We start from the raw sequence: 17,434 nt of genomic DNA, 5'->3' as shown, positions 1-17,434 counted from the left end.
ACGCAACCCATATAAAAGTGCTTCATATTCAACTTCGTTATTGGAGGAATCAAAATGAATCTGGAGGACATAGCTAAGCTTGTCTCCACGGGGAGATACCAATATTACCCCAGCACCTGAACCATTCAACATCTTGGAGCCATCGAAGAACATAGTCCAATGCTCCGAGTGAACTTGAGTCGACAATTGCTGCTCAATCCACTCGGCAAGGAAATCTGCGATTGCTTGGGACTTGATAGCTTTCTTTGCCTCAAACTTGATATCCAATGGAAGGAGTTCAATTGCCCATTTCCCACTCGACCAGTTGCATCTCTATTGTTCAGAATTTTAGATAAGGGTGCGTCGCTTACGACTGTAATGGAGTGATCAAAGAAATAATGTGCAACCTTCTTCATGGTCATGTATATCCCATAGACAAGCTTCTGATAATGTGGATATCATTGCTTGGATGGAGTCAAAACTTCGAAGAGATAATATACTGGGCGTTGAACCTTGTAAGCCTTTCCTTCTTCTTCTCGCTCAACCGTGAGTATTGTACTGACAACTTGTCTAGTGGCTGCAATATAAAGCAGTAAAGGCTCTTTGCTGATTAGCGCAACGAGCACCGGCTGGGTGGGAAGCAGGGTTTTGAGCTCTGCAAACGCTGCACCAGCTTCTTCAGTCCACTCGAACTTATCAGATTTCTTCATTAATCGGTAAAGAGGTAAGGCCTTTTCACCAAGACGAGAAATGAATCGACTCAAGGTGGCCAAACTGTTGGAAATATGCCCTAGAGGCAATAATAAATTAGTTATTATTATTATATTTCCTTGTTCATGATAATCATTTATTATCCATGCTATAATTGTATTGAAAGGAAACTCAGATACATGTGTGGATACATAGACAACACCATGTCCCTAGTGAGCCTCTAGTTAACTAGCTCGTTGATCAATAGATGGTTACGGTTTCCTGACCATGGACATTGGATGTCGTTGATAACGGGATCACATCATTAGGAGAATGATGTGATGGACAAGACCCAATACTAAGCCCAGCACGAAGATCGTAGTTCGTATGCTAAAGCTTTTCTAATGTCAAGTATCATTTCCTTAGACCATGAGATTGTGCAACTCCCGGATACCGTAGGAATGCTTTGGGTGTACCAAACGTCACAACGTAACTGGGTGACTATAAAGGTGCACTACAGGTATCTCCGAAAGTGTCTGTTGGGTTGGCACGAATCGAGACTGGGATTTGTCACTCCGTGTGACGGAGAGGTATCTCTGGGCCCACTCGGTAGGACATCATCATAATGTGCACAATGTGACCAAGGGGTTGATCACGGGATGATGTGTTACGGAACGAGTAAAGAGACTTGCCGGTAACGAGATTGAACAAGGTATCGGCATACCAACGATCGAATCTCGGGCAAGTACAATACCGCTAGACAAAGGGAATTGTATACGGGATTGATTGAGTCCTTGACATCGTGGTTCATCCGATGAGATCATCGTGGAACATGTGGGAGCCAACATGGGTATCCAGATCCCGCTGTTGGTTATTGGCCGGAGAGTTGTCTCGGTCATGTCTGCATGGTTCCCGAACCCGTAGGGTCTACACACTTAAGGTTCGATGACGCTAGGGTTATAAAGGAAGTTTGTATGTGGTTACCGAATGTTGTTCGGAGTCCCGGATGAGATCCCGGATGTCACGAGGAGTTCCGGAATGGTCCGGAGGTAAAGATTTATATATGGGAAGTCTTATTTTGGTCGCCGAAAAAGTTTCGCACTTTATCGGTATTGTACCGGGAGTGCCGAAAGGGGTCCGGGGGTCCACCGGTTGGGTCCACCTGCCCCGGGGGGCCACATGGGATGTAGGGGGTGCGCCTTGGCCTATATGGGCCAAGGGCACCAGCCCCAAGAGGCCCATGCGCCAAGATATAAGAAAAAGGGGAGAGTCCTCAAAGGGGAAGGCACCTCCGAGGTGCCTTGGGGAGGATGGACTCCTCCCCCCCCCTTGGCCGCACCCCTTCCTTGGAGGAAGGGGTAAGGCTGCGCCTCCCCCTCTCCCTTGCCCTTATTTAAAGGGAGGGGAGGGAGGGGTGGCCGCACCTGAAGCCCTGGCGCCTCCGTCCCTCCCGTGACACCTCCTCCTCTCCCGCAAGTGCTTGGCGAAGCCCTGCTGGACTACCACGCTCCTCCATCACCACCACGCCGTTGTGCTGCTGCTGGATGGAGTCTTCCTCAACCTCTCCCTCTCTCCTTGCTGGATCAAGGCGTGGGAGACGTCACCGGGCTGTACGTGTGTTGAACGCGGAGGTGCCGTCCGTTCGGCACTAGGATCTCCGGTGATTTGGATCACGACGAGTACGACTCCTTCAACCCCGTTCTCTTGAACGCTTCCGCTTAGCGATCTACAAGGGTATGTAGATGCACTCTCCTTCCCCTCGTTGTTGGTTTCTCCATAGATAGATCTTGGTGATTCATAGGAAAATTTTGAATTTCTGCTATGTTCCCCTGCACAAATAACCAGTTAGCTTCTGAACATCATGCACATGCACATGGCATTTCATTCGGAGGATGGTATCAGCTCTTTCTGGATTGGCGTCAATCCCTCGTTCGGAAACGAGAAAACCGAGTAACTCTCCACCTGGAACTCCGAATGTGCACTTTGATGGATTAAGCTTGATATCGTACCTTCTTAGGTTGGCAAAGGTTTCTACAAGGTCAGTCGGTAGGTTAGAACCTTTGCCAGACTTGACCACAATGTCATCCATGTATGCTTCCACATTCCGACTGATTTGAGTGAGCAGGCACTTCTGAATCATTCTCATGAATGTGGCTCCGGCATTTTTAAGACCAAATGGCATGGTGACATAGCAAAAGCACCCGAATGGGGTGATGAAGGCTGTTTTTATTTCATCGGGACCATACAGTCGGATCTGATGATACCCTGAATATGCATCTAAAAAATACAAGGGCTCACACCCCGCCGTTGAGTCAACAATCTGATCGATGCAGGGGAGAGGGAAATGATCTTCCGGGCAGGCCCGATTGATAGGCTTGAAATCAATGCACATACAAAGTGAATCGTCCTTCTTAGGGACCATGACTACATTGGCAAGCCACTCGGAGTGGTAGATCCCATGGATGAACTCTGTTGCTAGGAGACGAGCCACTTCCTTGCCAATTGCTTTTCTCTTCTGTACCGCGGACCACCGAAGATGCTCTTTGACAGGTTTTACCTTGGGGTCGACACACAAACGGTGCTCAGCCAATCCCCTGGGTACACTCGACATGTCAGAGGGTTTCCATGCAAAGATGTCCCAGTTCTCACGGAGGAACTGGATGAGCGCTTCTTCCTATTTGCTGTCGAGTGTCATTGATATATGAGTCGGTGAGGCATTGGGATCGGTCTGGTGAATATGAACCGGCTTCGTTTCACTAGACGACTGAAATGCAGAATCCGTGGCAGGCTTCTTGGCTCAGAGCAAATCACTCGGATCTGCATTCCTCTGATATTCTTGTAATTCAACTGCTGCCATTTGTGCATCGGCAATTTTGGTACCTTTCTGGAAGCATTCCTCTGCTTTCTGCCGATTGCTAGTAACTGTGATCACACCTTTGGGGCCAGGAATCTTCAACTTGAGGTACACATAACATGGTCGAGCCATAAAACGTGCATAGGCAGGCCTACCCAGAATGGCATGATAAGCACTCTGGAAATCCACGACTTCAAATGTCAACTTTTCCTTACGGTAATGCTTGGAATCACCAAAAACCACGTCGAGAGCGATCTGACCGAGTGAGCTTTCTTTCCAGGAATAACACCATGGAAACTCATGTTGCTCTCGCTAAGTTTGGACATCAGAATGCCCATCCCCTTCAAGGTTTCAGCATAAAGAATATTCAAGCTGCTACCACTGTCCATCAGCACTTTAGTCAGTCTAGTGCCTCCGACCACGGGGTCGACCACAATGCCTGCCTCCCGGGGGTAGCTACATGCGCAGGGTGGTCAGACTGGTCGAATGTGATGGCTGTCTGAGACCATTTCAGGTATGTGGTTGCCGTCGCCGGAGCGACAATATTCACTTCTCTATTGATAACTTTCAACCGACACTTGCTCTCAACATCAGCAAAAATCATGAGGGTGGAATTGACTTTGGGTAACCGTCGTATTCCTCTTCGTCCTTGTCTTTGTCCGACTCTTTCTCCTTCTCACCGGGCTGTTTTTCTAGGAACTGCTGGATCAGGAGTCGACATTGTCGAGTGGTATGCTTAGGGTAGATCAGATTACCCTCTTTGTCCTTCTTCGTGTGGATGTGACACGGTAAATCCAACACATCATTTCCTGCTTGATCCTTTACCTTCTTAGGGGGCCAGGGCCCTTTAGGTTTTCCCTTAAACTTTCCTTGAGCCATGGCGGAAATCTTACCGGGCGCTGCGGGCTCGGCCTTACGCTTCTGTTTTCGATTGGAATTACCTCCACCGGCCTCTTGGCCGACTGGTTTACTCTTTCCACTACGGAGTCGATCCTCTTCTTCTCCGTTAGCGTACCGGGTGGCTATTTCCATCATCTGAGTCAAAGTCATATCTCCAGTCTGACCGAACTTCAGGACCAACTCGCGGTATTTGACGCCTTCCTTGAAGGCACACACTGCTTGATGCTCTGATACATTTTCAACGGTGTGATGCAAAGTGGTCCACCTTTGAATGAAATCCCTTAAAGTCTCACTCGGTTTCTGCACACAATGCTGCAACTCTGTCAGCCATGCTGGCCGCTTGCAAGTGCCCTCAAAAGTTCTAACGAACACTCGAGCAAGCTCTTCCCAACTGTATATACTGCCTGGAGCTAACTGAGTCAACCACGCTCGGGCCGACCCTTCCAACATCAGAGGAAGATGTTTCATTGCTACTTCATAGTTTCCACTGCCAATCTGCACAGCCACTCGGTAATCTTCAAGCCAAGCTTCGGGCTTGGACTCTCCAGTGAACTTACTGACTCCGGTCGCCAACCTGAAGTTGGGAGGAATCACCGCTGCCCTGATGGCTCTGCTAAAACACTCTGGACCAGAAACATGCACTCTGCTGCCACTCGGATGATCTCTGTCAGGGTCTTCTCTATGTGCTCTGTTCCGGTCGACTAGACCTTGAACAAGGATAGATCTCGCATCGAAGCCCGGCTCTCTTGGGTCGACTGGTGCTCTGCGCTCGCCACTGTGATGGCGTCTATCATCGTTCTGCCGAGGCACATATGATGCACTCCTCGGAGGAGGCGTGGGCACTCGACGACGATTGTCGCGGTCGACCCGATGATCATACTGTCCATGGCCGTGACGCCGCAGGGGCGATCTTGGGATGTGGGCCGACTGAACTGTATCCGCTACTACGGATCTACTGTGAATCCTATTCCGCGACTAAGACACTGTTGTGTTCTGCTCTGCTGCTGCCCGGAGCAAGGCCCAGATCTGCATCAAACCTCTGCCGGCCTCTGACTAGGAAGGTTGAATTGACTATGCTATTCGGGCTGCAGCTGTGAGATTTTGGATCGGAGTGCGGTATACCTTAGGTGGAGGCGGGAAAAGCCGTCGTCGACTAGACTCAGGGACCCGCTCCCGAGCACGCTCGTCGAGAGCGCGCTGAAGATTCTCCAGTCGAGTGTGCTCAGCCAAATTAGCCAAGCGCACCTCTTCCAAGGCCCGAGCCTTGGGGGTTTCTCCAACGATGGGCGTGTGGAGTGCATCCATGTTGCGGCGACGAAGTTCTTCCCTCTGCTGTGAGGAAAGGGGTTCGGGATGGTATTCCTCATGGACGCGCGACGGATCGCCGCCACCATCCTCGCCGTCTTCACGGCGGAAACCAGGCGGACCATGCGGTCCATCGACCATGAAGACTTCAGCCGCAGGGTCGCTGCTGTCGCACTCGGATGCGGTCTCCGCGGAGCCAGTCGACAGATCGAACAAGCCGTGGAGAGTTTCGTCGGGCTCGATTGCCGCAACTTGATGGGTGGCCGAACGTCGAGCCACCGCCTGTTTCACCCACTGCTGAAGCCGCGACCGACTGAATCGCTTGCGGCAGCGAACAGTTGGGAGGGAAGAAACCATCGGAGCCGATCGATACTGAGTCGACAGCTGCCGGAGAAGGACGCCGCGAACGCACGCGCGAAAGTGCGTCGCCCCTCGGACGGGGAGCACCTCAACGTCAAGGGGAGCTTCTTGAAGCCAAGCGGAGTCGTCGGCGATGAAAACGAGCACGCCGAGACGGATCTCGCGGCCCTCAGCCAATCCGCCGCTGGAAACCATGATGATGATGATCGAAAAAACTTGCAACTTCACCAACAAGTCGCTAAGACACCTGCCCCAAGGTGGGCGCCAACTGTCGTGGTTCTAAGACTAACAGTAGAAAGGGGGTAGGTATGGAGAGGCAAGATCTCAGCTATGGTGAAGGTGTACACACGGGGTTTACGAGTTCAGGCCCTTCTCGGTGGAAGTAATAGCCCTACATCTCGGTGCCCGGAGGCAGTCGATTGGATTATATGAGTGTGATGTTATAGGGGGTGCCAACCCTTGTGCCAGAGGAGGGGGGTGGCTTATATAGAGTACGCCAGGACCCTCACCGCCCTCCATTACAAGGGACTTAATGTACATAAAGTGGGGGCATTACTGGTAACACCAGCCTTAAGTGTTGTTAATGACCTTAAAGACTATGGAGTGAACGCCTTCCCATTGCAATGTTGAGTGACTCCTGATCTTCGGTAGGTCGAGTGATTCCTTGGATGGTCGAGTGACAATAGGTAGGAGGACTCCCGAGTGACATGACTGGTCAAGTGGATTGCACTCGACATCTTTGACTGGGGGTCCCTTGCTGCCTCTTGGACTTCTTATCTTCTAGGGTAGTGACCTTGGTTAGGACGTATAGGTCAGGCCTATGACCCTACCCCAGGTCTATATCCTCATCAAGAGGCACAAGCAAGTCTCCGATCTATGCACCTGCACAAACTAACAAACACTTGCACACAACGCGAAAAAAGGGTTGTCAATCCCATCACGGTAACGAACAAGAGTGAGATCTAATAGATAGATGTAAAACAAATAGAAGTAAATAAAACTCAGCGAGGTATTTTTGTATTTTTGGTTTATAGATCTGAAAATAATAGATGGAAAATAGACCCAGGGGCCATAGATTTCACTAGAGACTTGTCTCTCAAGGAAAGCAAACGGTAGGTGAACAAATTGCCGTCGAGCAATTGATAGGAAAGCGCAAAGTTATGACGATCTCTAAGGCAATGATCATGAATATAGGCATCACATCCAAGACAAGTAGACCAAAACGGTTCTGCATCTACTACTATTACTACAAACATTGACCGACTCCTTCCTGCATCTAGAGTATTAAGTTCATAATAACAGACTAATGCTTTAAGCAAGATGACATGATGTAGAGGGATAAACTCAAGCAATATGATATAAAACCCATCTTTTTATCCTTGATGGCAACAATACAATACGTGCCTCGCTACCCCAACTATGTCACTAGGTGAGGACACCACAATATTGAACCCAAAACTAGGCACCTCTCCCATTGCAAGAACTACCAATCTAGTTGGCCAAACCAAACCAATAATTCAAAGAGAAATACAAAGATATCAAATCATGCATATAAGAATTCAGAGAAGATTCAAATAATATTCATAGATAATCTGATCATAAATTCACAATTCATCGGATCCCAACAAACACACCGCAAAAGAATATTACATCAGATAGAATCCAAGAACATCAAGGAGAACATTGTATTGAACATCAAAGAGAGAGAAGAAGCCATCTAGCTACTAGCTATGGACCCATAGGTCTGTGGTAAACTACTCATGCATTGTTGGAAGGGCATCAAGGTTGATGTAGATGCCCTCTGTGATCGAATCCCCCTCAGGCAGAGTACCAGAAAAGGCCTACAGATGGGATCTCACAATGTCAGAGAGCTACGGCAGTGGAAAAGTGTTTTCGTGGATGCCTCTAGGGTTTTGGGAATATTTATGAATTTATAGGCCAAGGTAGGAGGCCAGGGGGTATTCGAGGGCCCTCACCAGCCCTAGGGGCACGCCACCTAGCTTGTCGTCTCCTCGGGGCTTCCCTGACTTGGACTCAAAGTCCTACGTGTGTCTTCTGGTCCAAGAAAAATCATCATGAAATTTTTATTCCGTTTGGACTCCGTTTGATATTCCTTTTCTGAAAAACTCAAAAATAAGGAAAAAAACAGAAACTGGAACTGGGCTCTAGGTTAATAAGTTAGTCCCAAAAATAATATAAAATAGCATATTAATGCATATAAAATATCCAAAATAGATAATATAATAGCATGGAACAATAAAAAAATTGTAGATACGTTGGAGACGTATCAAGCATCCCCAAGCTTAATTCCTCCTCGTCCTCGAGTAGGTAAATGATAAAAACAAATTTTTGATGTGGAATGCTACCCAACATATTTAGCAATGTAATCTCTTTTATTTGGCATGAATATTCAGATCCATATGATTCAAAACAAAATTTCATTAACATAAAAACAATAATAATTCAAGCATACTAGAAAGCAAAATCATTAAGCTTCAAAAATAACATGGCTAAAGAAAGTTATCCCTACAAAATCATATAGTCTTGTTATGCTGCCTCTTCTCAGTACAAAGTATAACTCATGCCCGAACCGGTGTCAGCCAAGCCATTGTTTCGTACTTTTTAATGTGCTTCAATTTTTTCAACTCTTCATGCAATACATGAGCGTGAGCCATGTACATAGCACTATGGGTGGAATAGAAAGTAGTAGTAGACAAAATAAGGGAGAAAGTCTCACATCAACTAGGCAAATCAATGGACTATGTAGATGTCCATCAATTGATACCAATGTGAGTGAGTAGGGATTGCCATGTAACAGATGCACTAGAGCTATAAGTGTATGAAAGCTCAAAAGAAAACTAGTGGGTGTGCATCAACTTGCTTGCTCATGAATACCTAGGGCATCTGAGGAAGCCCATCTTTGGAATATACAAGCCAAGTTCTATAACGAAATATTCCCACTAGTAGTATATGAAAGTGACAAAATGGGAGACTCTCTATCATGAAGAACAGGGTGCTACTTTGAAGCACAAGTGTGGAAAAGGATAGTAACATTGTCCCTTCTCTCTTTTGCTCTCATCTTTTTTCTTTGTTTATAGACTCCTTTCTCCTTTTTTGGAGACTCTTTTCTCTTTTTTGGGCACTTTGCCTCTTTTATTTGGGCTCTTTCGGCCTCTTTTAGTTATAACCTCACATGGGACAATGTTCTAATAATTATGATCATCACACTTTTATTTACTCACAACTCAAAATTACAACTCAAGGTAAACTCAAACTCATAATGATGGAACGGTGGAGAGTTACATGGCAATATATCTCTGAATGGCTATGAAAATGTCATAATAGCTAGGTATGGTGGCTGTTTTGAGGAAGGGTATAAGGTGGGTTTAATGCACGAGCGAAAGTTGTGCGGTACTAGAGTGGCTAGCAACGGTGGAAGGGTGAGAGTGCGTATAATCCATGGACTCAACATTAGTCATAAAGAACTCACATACTTATTGCAAAAAAATCTATTAGCCCTCAAAGCAAAGTACTACTATGCATGCTCCTAGGGGAGAGTTGGTAGGAGTTAACCATCGCGCGCTCTCGACTTTCACACAAAGGAAGACACAAGAATAAATTATGCTCCAACTTAGTCACATAACTAGAAGACCATACATGCATGCTACGGGAATCACAAACCTTAACACAATTATTTCTTTGACTCCATGATTTACCACTAGCATGACTCTAATATCACCATCTTCATATCTCAAAACAAATGCAAGGAATCAAACTTTTCATATATTCAATGCTCTTTATGAAAGTTTTTATTATATCTACTTTGGATGCCTATCATATTAGGACTAAATTCACAACGTAAGCAAATTTCCATGTTGTCTAGAGACTCTCAAAATAATATAAGTTAAGCATGAGGGTTCATCAATTTCTTCAAAATAATATCACTGCCATGCTAAAAAAGATATAAGTGAAGCACTAGAGCAACTACCCTAGCTCAAAATATATAAGTGAAGCACAAAGAGTATTCTAATAAATTCACGATTAATGCATGTCCCTCTCAAAAGGTGTTTACAATAAGGATGATTGTGGCAAACTAAAAAGCAAAGACTCAAATCATACAAGAGGCTCCAAGCAAAACACATATCATCTGGTGAATAAAAATATAGCCTCAAGTAAATTTACCGATGGATTGAAGACAAAAGAGGGGATGTCATCCGAGGCATCCCCAAGCTTAGATGCTTGGTTGTACTTGAATATTACCTTGGGGTGCCTTGGGCATCCCCAATCTTAGGCTCTTGCCACTCCTTATTCTGTAGTCCATTAAATCTTTGCCCAAAACTTGAAAACTTCACAACACAAAACTCAACAGAAAACTTATGAGATCCATTAGTATAATAAAGCAAATCACCACTTTTAGGTACTGTTGTGAACTCATTATAATTTTATGTTGGTGTAATATCTATTGTATTCCAACTTATCCATGGTTCATACCCCCCTATACTACCCATAGATTCATCAAAGTATGAAAATAACACAATGAAAAGCGAATATGTCTAAAATAGAACAGTCTGTAGTAATCAGGGAACTTCATATACTTACGTAACTCCAAAACTTCTGAAAAATTAGGACAACCTGGGAAATTTTTATATCAATGTTGTGTAAAAATTGCAGATAAAAAGCACGCTTTTGTGATTTTTGAAAATTATTTTACTGGGCACAAAAGTTTCTATTTTTCAGCAAGATCAAATCAATAATCTTCCAAACTATCCCAAAGGTCTCATTGGCACAAAAACTAAATTAAAACATGAAACCCACATCTAAACATAGGCTAGATGATAAATTTATTGCAAAACAACAAGGAAAAATATTGGGTTATCTCCCAACAAGCGCTTTTCTTTAAAGCCTTTTAGCTAGGCATTGATAATTTTAATGATGCTCACATGAAAGACAAGTATTGAAGCACAAAGAGAGCATCATAAAACACGTGACAAACATATCCAAGTCTAATATAATTCCTATTCATAGGCATTTTATAAGCAAACAAATTATCAAGGCAAGAAAAAACTAGCATATGCAAGGAAGAAGAAAGAGACGATAGCAATCTCAACATGAAGAGAGGTAATTTACTAACATGGAAATTTCCACAGCCATATTTTCCTCTCTCATAATAATTACATGTAGGAAAAAATATAGTTATGACATAAAGTATTCTCTACATGATCCACATGCATGCAAAGTTGACACTCTTCCAAAGTAGTGGGATTATCATTAACTAAAGTCATGATCTTTCCAAACCCACTTTTATAAAAAAATTCATAAGATTGAATATTCTCCAAATATGTGGGATCTAAAGTTGACACTGTCGGATTACGGGTTCTGCAAAACCTTGAAAGGTTCGAACTCTGGAGTGCGTGTGGAGATCTCAACCTACCTAGCCTGCCTACTCGCGATCCTCCTAAGCCTAGCGCGTCGAGCTTGAAGAGACAAAGAGACACGACAGTTTATCCTGGTTCGAGCCACCTTGCGGTGTAATACCCTACTCCAGCGTTTTGGTGGATTGCCTCGAGGGGCTGAGGATGAACTAGTATAGTGGATGAACTGGCCTCCAGAGGTGAGGTGTTCTCGAGCTCAAGAGAGCTAGTGAGGTGGTCAGATGAGATTGGATCTGACCCCCCTCTATGGTGGTGGCTAAGTCCTATTTACAGTGGCCTTGGTCCTCTTCCCAAATGTTGGTGGGAAGGGATCCCACAACAGTCGGATTTGAAAGGGGACAAGTAGTATAGCTTATCCTGACTAAAGTGGTCTTCGCCTGCAAAAAGCCCCTGGTTGTGACGCTGCGGTGGGCTCGGTGATGACCTCCGTCTTGGCGGTCTTGGTCTTGTTGCACCAGAATGGAAACCTTTGGCTGATTCCTCGGGACTCTGCACCTATGGCTTGCCTCCCTTGCACCAAATAGGAAATTGGCACTCTGCGCCCGCTGGCGCTCGCGTGGCCTTGGTCATCATGGCTCACGTTAGCTGAGCCTCGTGAGGTGCACCTTGCATAGAACTCTCTTCCCCTCGGGAGCCAGCCTAAGGAGGCCGATCCCCTCGGGGGTCTTGGTGCCGTCCGACTCACGAGGCTTGGCCGCTGATGGAGCCACGTGGTGAGCTGCAGCCAGGCAAGTCTGGATACCCCCATATCCAGAATGCCGACAGTAGCCCCTGGGCCCAAGGCGCGCTCGAACTTGGCTTCTTGGAGAAGCCAAAGGGCAAGTGTAGTGCACCGCGGGCCCTAACCGCCCGTGGCCTTGATGATGCGTGGCGATTGATGGGACGTGGGTGTCTCCACTTCCCATGCTGCCTCGGCAACTGTTTCTGTCTGACAAAAGGGTTGCCTTCTACTGTTGTGCTTTCATTGCCTTCCCTTTGTCTTGTTATTGATTCCTGATGCGATGCTTAGCGTCCTCGTCCGTCATTAGGCGGCCATCATCGAAGAAGAAGAAGGAGGGCACCGGAGTTGCCGTGGTTGAGCATGTTGAGGTGGCCGCCGTAGCCCTGGCGAAGGAGAGCACCGCGGCCCCTGTAGCTCTAGCGGCGATGTCGTCTCCTTAGGGTGCGAAAGCCCATCCTCTGGAGGTGCCGGCGCCTTTAGTGGGGCTGACCCTGTCGGCACCCATCCTTGCTATGGCTGCTGAGGTTGCCCAGCCTCCGGAGCTCCCAGTCCTTCCTGCTACTGCGGTTTCTCCTGCCTTGGTGTCGAGAACGTCTTCTCTCCCGCCCGGCGCATAGCTAGGTCATGGCGCTCCTGCCGCCCCCGGAGCCCTGGAGGAGGCACGAGCGGCACTAAACTCTCTACAAGGTGAAATTTAGGGCCCGGACCGGCGTGCAGCGTTGGGGCATCTGGGGCTAATCTCTGGATGGCTCCAGGCCGACACGTCTGTCCAAGCGGCCTGGAGCTCTGTGGAGGAGGCCCACAAGGTGTCTGGGATGGCTGCTATCGAGTGTGACTTGGCGCGAAAGGAGGCCATAGAGGCCGAGGATCGGTGCCGCACGATGGAGGCTGAGCTGAAGGCCCTTCAGGATCGATAGGCCGCCCAGGCCTGCCAGCTCCAGGAGCGAGAGGAGAAGCTGAAGGCCTAGGAGGCTGCCGCTGCCGATCAAGATGTTGAGGTGAAGAAGGCAGCCCTGGAATAGGCTGTGGAGCATGGCCGCTTGACGAAACTGAAGGAGGAGGCGGAGGCGGCCTAGGTGTCCCTTGCCGAGGCCAAAGAAGCGGCCACCATGGAGCGCAGCATCCTCGCCTCCCTCAAGGCAAGGTTCCACAAGGATCAGCGTTCACTCTTTGGGGACGATCCCTTGAAGAAGGCGGCGATGGCCCCAAGGGAGAGCCCTGTCTCCCTGCTCCCTGAGGTTGTGGCAGTGCTCGAGGACACCGTCGACGGGATTGGCTCTTTGGTGGAAGGTGAGGCTTGCTTGCTTTCTTCCTTGGCCCTTACATGCGTCTTTAGCCATCTCTATCTCCAGGACACCAGCTTCGACTTTGCCGCCTTCCTCGAACCCGTGGACTCCAACTCTTGCAGCGCTATTGCTGCCGCCGTGAAGGGCTCCGTGGACGCCCTGCCGAGCAAGTTCCTTATCAATGGTCCTCCGGCTGGGGCCGAGGGGACGGGCGACACGGCTAGCGATGAGGCTCCGCTGGCGGGTGATGGCGGTACCTAGGGGTGAAGAGGTGACTTGGTGACGCTGCTCCTTCCTGTTCGTCCTGTATCATGTAGCATGCCTCGTGGCATTTTAAAACTGATTTCCTGGAACAATAAGTTTTGTAATAATTAGATTGTAGTTCCCGGACTTTTTCTGTTTGCTTTATTGTTCTGGGTCGGCAGAGACCGGCCCTGCGCGTACCTCAGCCGCTATTGGGTCATCCAGATAGCTAATACGAACCCAAGGGGTGAGGGGCTACGTGGCCAGTTAGGCTCATGGGACGCGATGCTCAGGAGTCCCCCTTGATGTGCGAATAACTTAGGAAAAAGTGTGAAGGCAAGCCTTGGCGTTAAGCGTCGGCAGGGCCTGGCCCTTCACATACCTCAGCTGTTGTTGGGTCGTCCGAATCACCAGGACGATATGAAGGGGTGAGGGGCTATGTGGCCAGTTAGGCTCCTGAGACGTGGTGCTCAGGAGTCCCCATTGACGTACGAACGACTTGAAAGGGACGAGAGTTAGGCCTTGGCATTCTGTATCGGCAGGGCCCGGCCCCGCGCATACCTTAGCCGCCGTTGGGTCGTCCGGATCACCAGGATGAGACCAAGGGGTGAGGGGCTACGTGGCCAGTTAGGCTCCTGAGATGCGGTGCTCAGGAGTCCCCCTTGACATACGAACCGACCATCATACCTTTCCTCGCCGGGCACCTCCTCGAGAGGGGCACGCGAAGACCAGGCCCGTGGGACCTGGCGAGATGGGGTACGCTAGGCATGACCCGAGCATAGCCCCCATGCCCAGCCCCCTCGCGCTACCCTCCCAAGGGAGAGCAGCGTGGTGAGGCTGGTCACTGAGCCTGGAAGCTCCCTAAGGTTAATGCAGCCGCGAGGCCACCCCCAGTTGTTTATCACCAGCGTGGAGCATAGCACTTCCGCTCTTGCACGGGCATAGCTGCTCCTCGGCAGTGTCGACGGCCAACACAGAGCATGGTGCTTCCACTGGTGTGTGGGAAGGGGCTCCCTATGAGGGGAGCCCCGGGGGCGTGTACAGCCCCGCCCTGACATGTGGCTTGCACGACAGGGCTGGAGGAAGTGTGTATGGGCACTCGTGAGCCAGCGTGGGACTCACGAGGCCCTACCTCAAGGCGGGTTGCGCTTGAGCTTGTTTGAGAACACTTGTATTAGTCCTGCAAGATGGTTAGCTAGGCAGCCTGCACCGAATGAGTTTCCTGAGGCTATTGCATGAGAAGGCCAGACACCAACGACCCCAGGAGGTGACATGAACGGGGCCGGCCCGCCAGACAGAGCATAGTCGTTGGGTTTATCGACGCTGCAGGGACGGACCCGAGCACAGACGCCGTGCCCAGTCTTCTCATGCAAAGGTCCTGAAGAAAAACAACAACGCGCGTGGTTCCCGTGGCCATAGGGGCACCAGGTCGCGCGCCCTCACTCATCCACCCATGATTAGCTCATGCGAGAACAAGGCACCAAGGGCCATGGGAGGTGACGTGCACGGGGACTGGACCACAAGCCAGAGCTCAGACTCTTGGATTTAGCAACGCTGCAGGGACGGACCCGAGTACAGACGTCGTGCCAGATGTTCTTAGCGATGAAGCGCCGGTCAGGCAGTTGATAATCTCAAGGTAGCTTGCAAAGGAAGGTAAACCAACTCCGACAGATGCAAAAGGGATACGTGCCACGGGGATGGACCCATACAGCTTGGGGATGATGCAGCCCATGGGGCGCCCCCAAACTGAATGAACTAGAGAGATGTCACCTGGTACCGTCGCTGAAGAGATGTCAGGGTAGCAGATGGCGCGCGCTGCTGGAGCCGTTCCTCACGAGCCGCCCTGGCCCAGGGCCTCGGGAGGCCCGGGGGCCCAGGAGGCTCCTGAAGATGCACCTCCCTCTCCGCCAAGGTCGCCTAATGCCTGGCCTCACGAGCCACCAGGACGTCCCTTGCGCAATGCCGAACACCGCAGCTATGCCGGGTAGGTTGAAAGACATGCAGACGTAGCTGTGGGGTGACCCCTTGCATCGGCCGACACGAGACGGCCAGAAGAGCTGCCAAGATGCGGCCCTGTTGAGCCCTGGGATGTCGATGCAGACGCGGTACTCCTTACCCAGGGCATTGAGCCGCGCCATGTGGTAGGCAGCGATTGCCTTGCAGAACCCTTGCCTCTTGAATCTCCTCGATTGCCTTGCTGATGAACTCCTGAACGCCCGACGCCTTCTACTTTGCACGCTCTCCTGGGAAGCGCGTGCTGAAGCACGCCTCCACATGGTGCCCAAGCGCCTCTCTCATGACTCTGGCTAGGTTAAAGGCCCTCCAGAGGAGAGCCCCCGAGCCCAGCCTGAGAGGAGCATCGGGTATGCCTTCCTATGCGATGGGTGATGGCGCCCCGTCCGTGGACGCGAGGCTCAGCGCGGCGTCTTCAGGCGATTCCTCCTCGCGAGATCCCTGACCCAGCTGTAGCTTCTTTGTCTCGGGGGCAACCTCAGGAGGGAGGATGCCGCCCTCATCGTCAGGGTTCTCGGTTGCTGTAGCCTAGTAGGCGCGCTCGAGGGAGCACACCGTGTCCTTTTCCTAGCATGCGACCGTGATGGTGTCGCCACTTCCAGGCATCTTGAGGACGTTGTAGTCGTGGTGAGTTGCCGCCATGAACTTGGCTAGTGCTGGGTACCCTAGGATGTCCTTGTATGGTAGGCGAATGTCGGCGACGTCGAAGTCAATGAGCTCGGTGTGGTAGTTGTTGCGTTCGGCAAAGGTGACAGGGAGGCGGACCTACCCTATCGGGTGTGTGGAACCATCGGTCACTCCTGAAAATGGCTTGGTTGGCTGAAGCTGGTAGTACGACACTTGGAGCCTGTTAAACATTTGGACGGATAGGACATTGAGCCCCGCTCCACCATCTATGAGAGTCTTGGTGACGACCATGTTGCTAATAACGGGTGAGCGGAGCATGGGAAGCGCGCCGATAGTGGTCGCGCACTTGAGCTGGTCTGAGGAGCTGACGATGATGGCACATTTGGACCACCTGAGCGGGTGAGTTGCTTCGGGCTTGGGGAGCACCGCGTTCACCTCACGTGCGAACTGCTTGAAGATGCGGTGGGAAGCCAGGGCCTGCGAGCCGCCTAGGATGCAGGCGATGGCCCGAGGCTCCTAGAAGCCCCCATACCCCTCGTCCTAGTGATGATCTTCATTCCTTCTTGGTGGTGGAGGCAATGGAGGAAGGCCGGCATTGCCCTGAGGACGATCCTCATGAGGCTGCTCCCTCCAGGTACCCTCGTGAGGCTGGCCATGCCAACGGTCCTCCTGAGGGTGGTCGCGCCACTCCTGGCGATGATCGCGTCCGTCCCAGCGTCCTCCACCTCGGCCACCTCCACGGCCGCAGCCCTGATCGTTGCGCTCGGGGCATTGACCGAGGCGCCCATCACGGGGGGCCCTGAGCTCCTGGCTGTAGTTGGTGTTGTGGCTGTGGATGTTGTGGAAGACGCGGAACAGTCAGTTGCTCTTGGACGACTCGGTGTGGTCGCATCCGTGCTTCATCTCTAGCTCGGATGCGAGCACGGCCGGCCCTTTGAGCTTCACGTCCTTGGTCTTGGCCTTCTTGTCTTCTGCATCAGCATCGGGGAGCTCGAGGAGGGAGAGGCGCCCCTCCTCAGCCCTT

This window comes from Triticum dicoccoides, chromosome 6B (genome assembly GCF_002162155.2).
Source record: "Triticum dicoccoides isolate Atlit2015 ecotype Zavitan chromosome 6B, WEW_v2.0, whole genome shotgun sequence".
NCBI classification, from domain to species: Eukaryota; Viridiplantae; Streptophyta; class Magnoliopsida; order Poales; family Poaceae; genus Triticum; species Triticum dicoccoides.
This window is presented reverse-complemented; position numbering follows the sequence as displayed.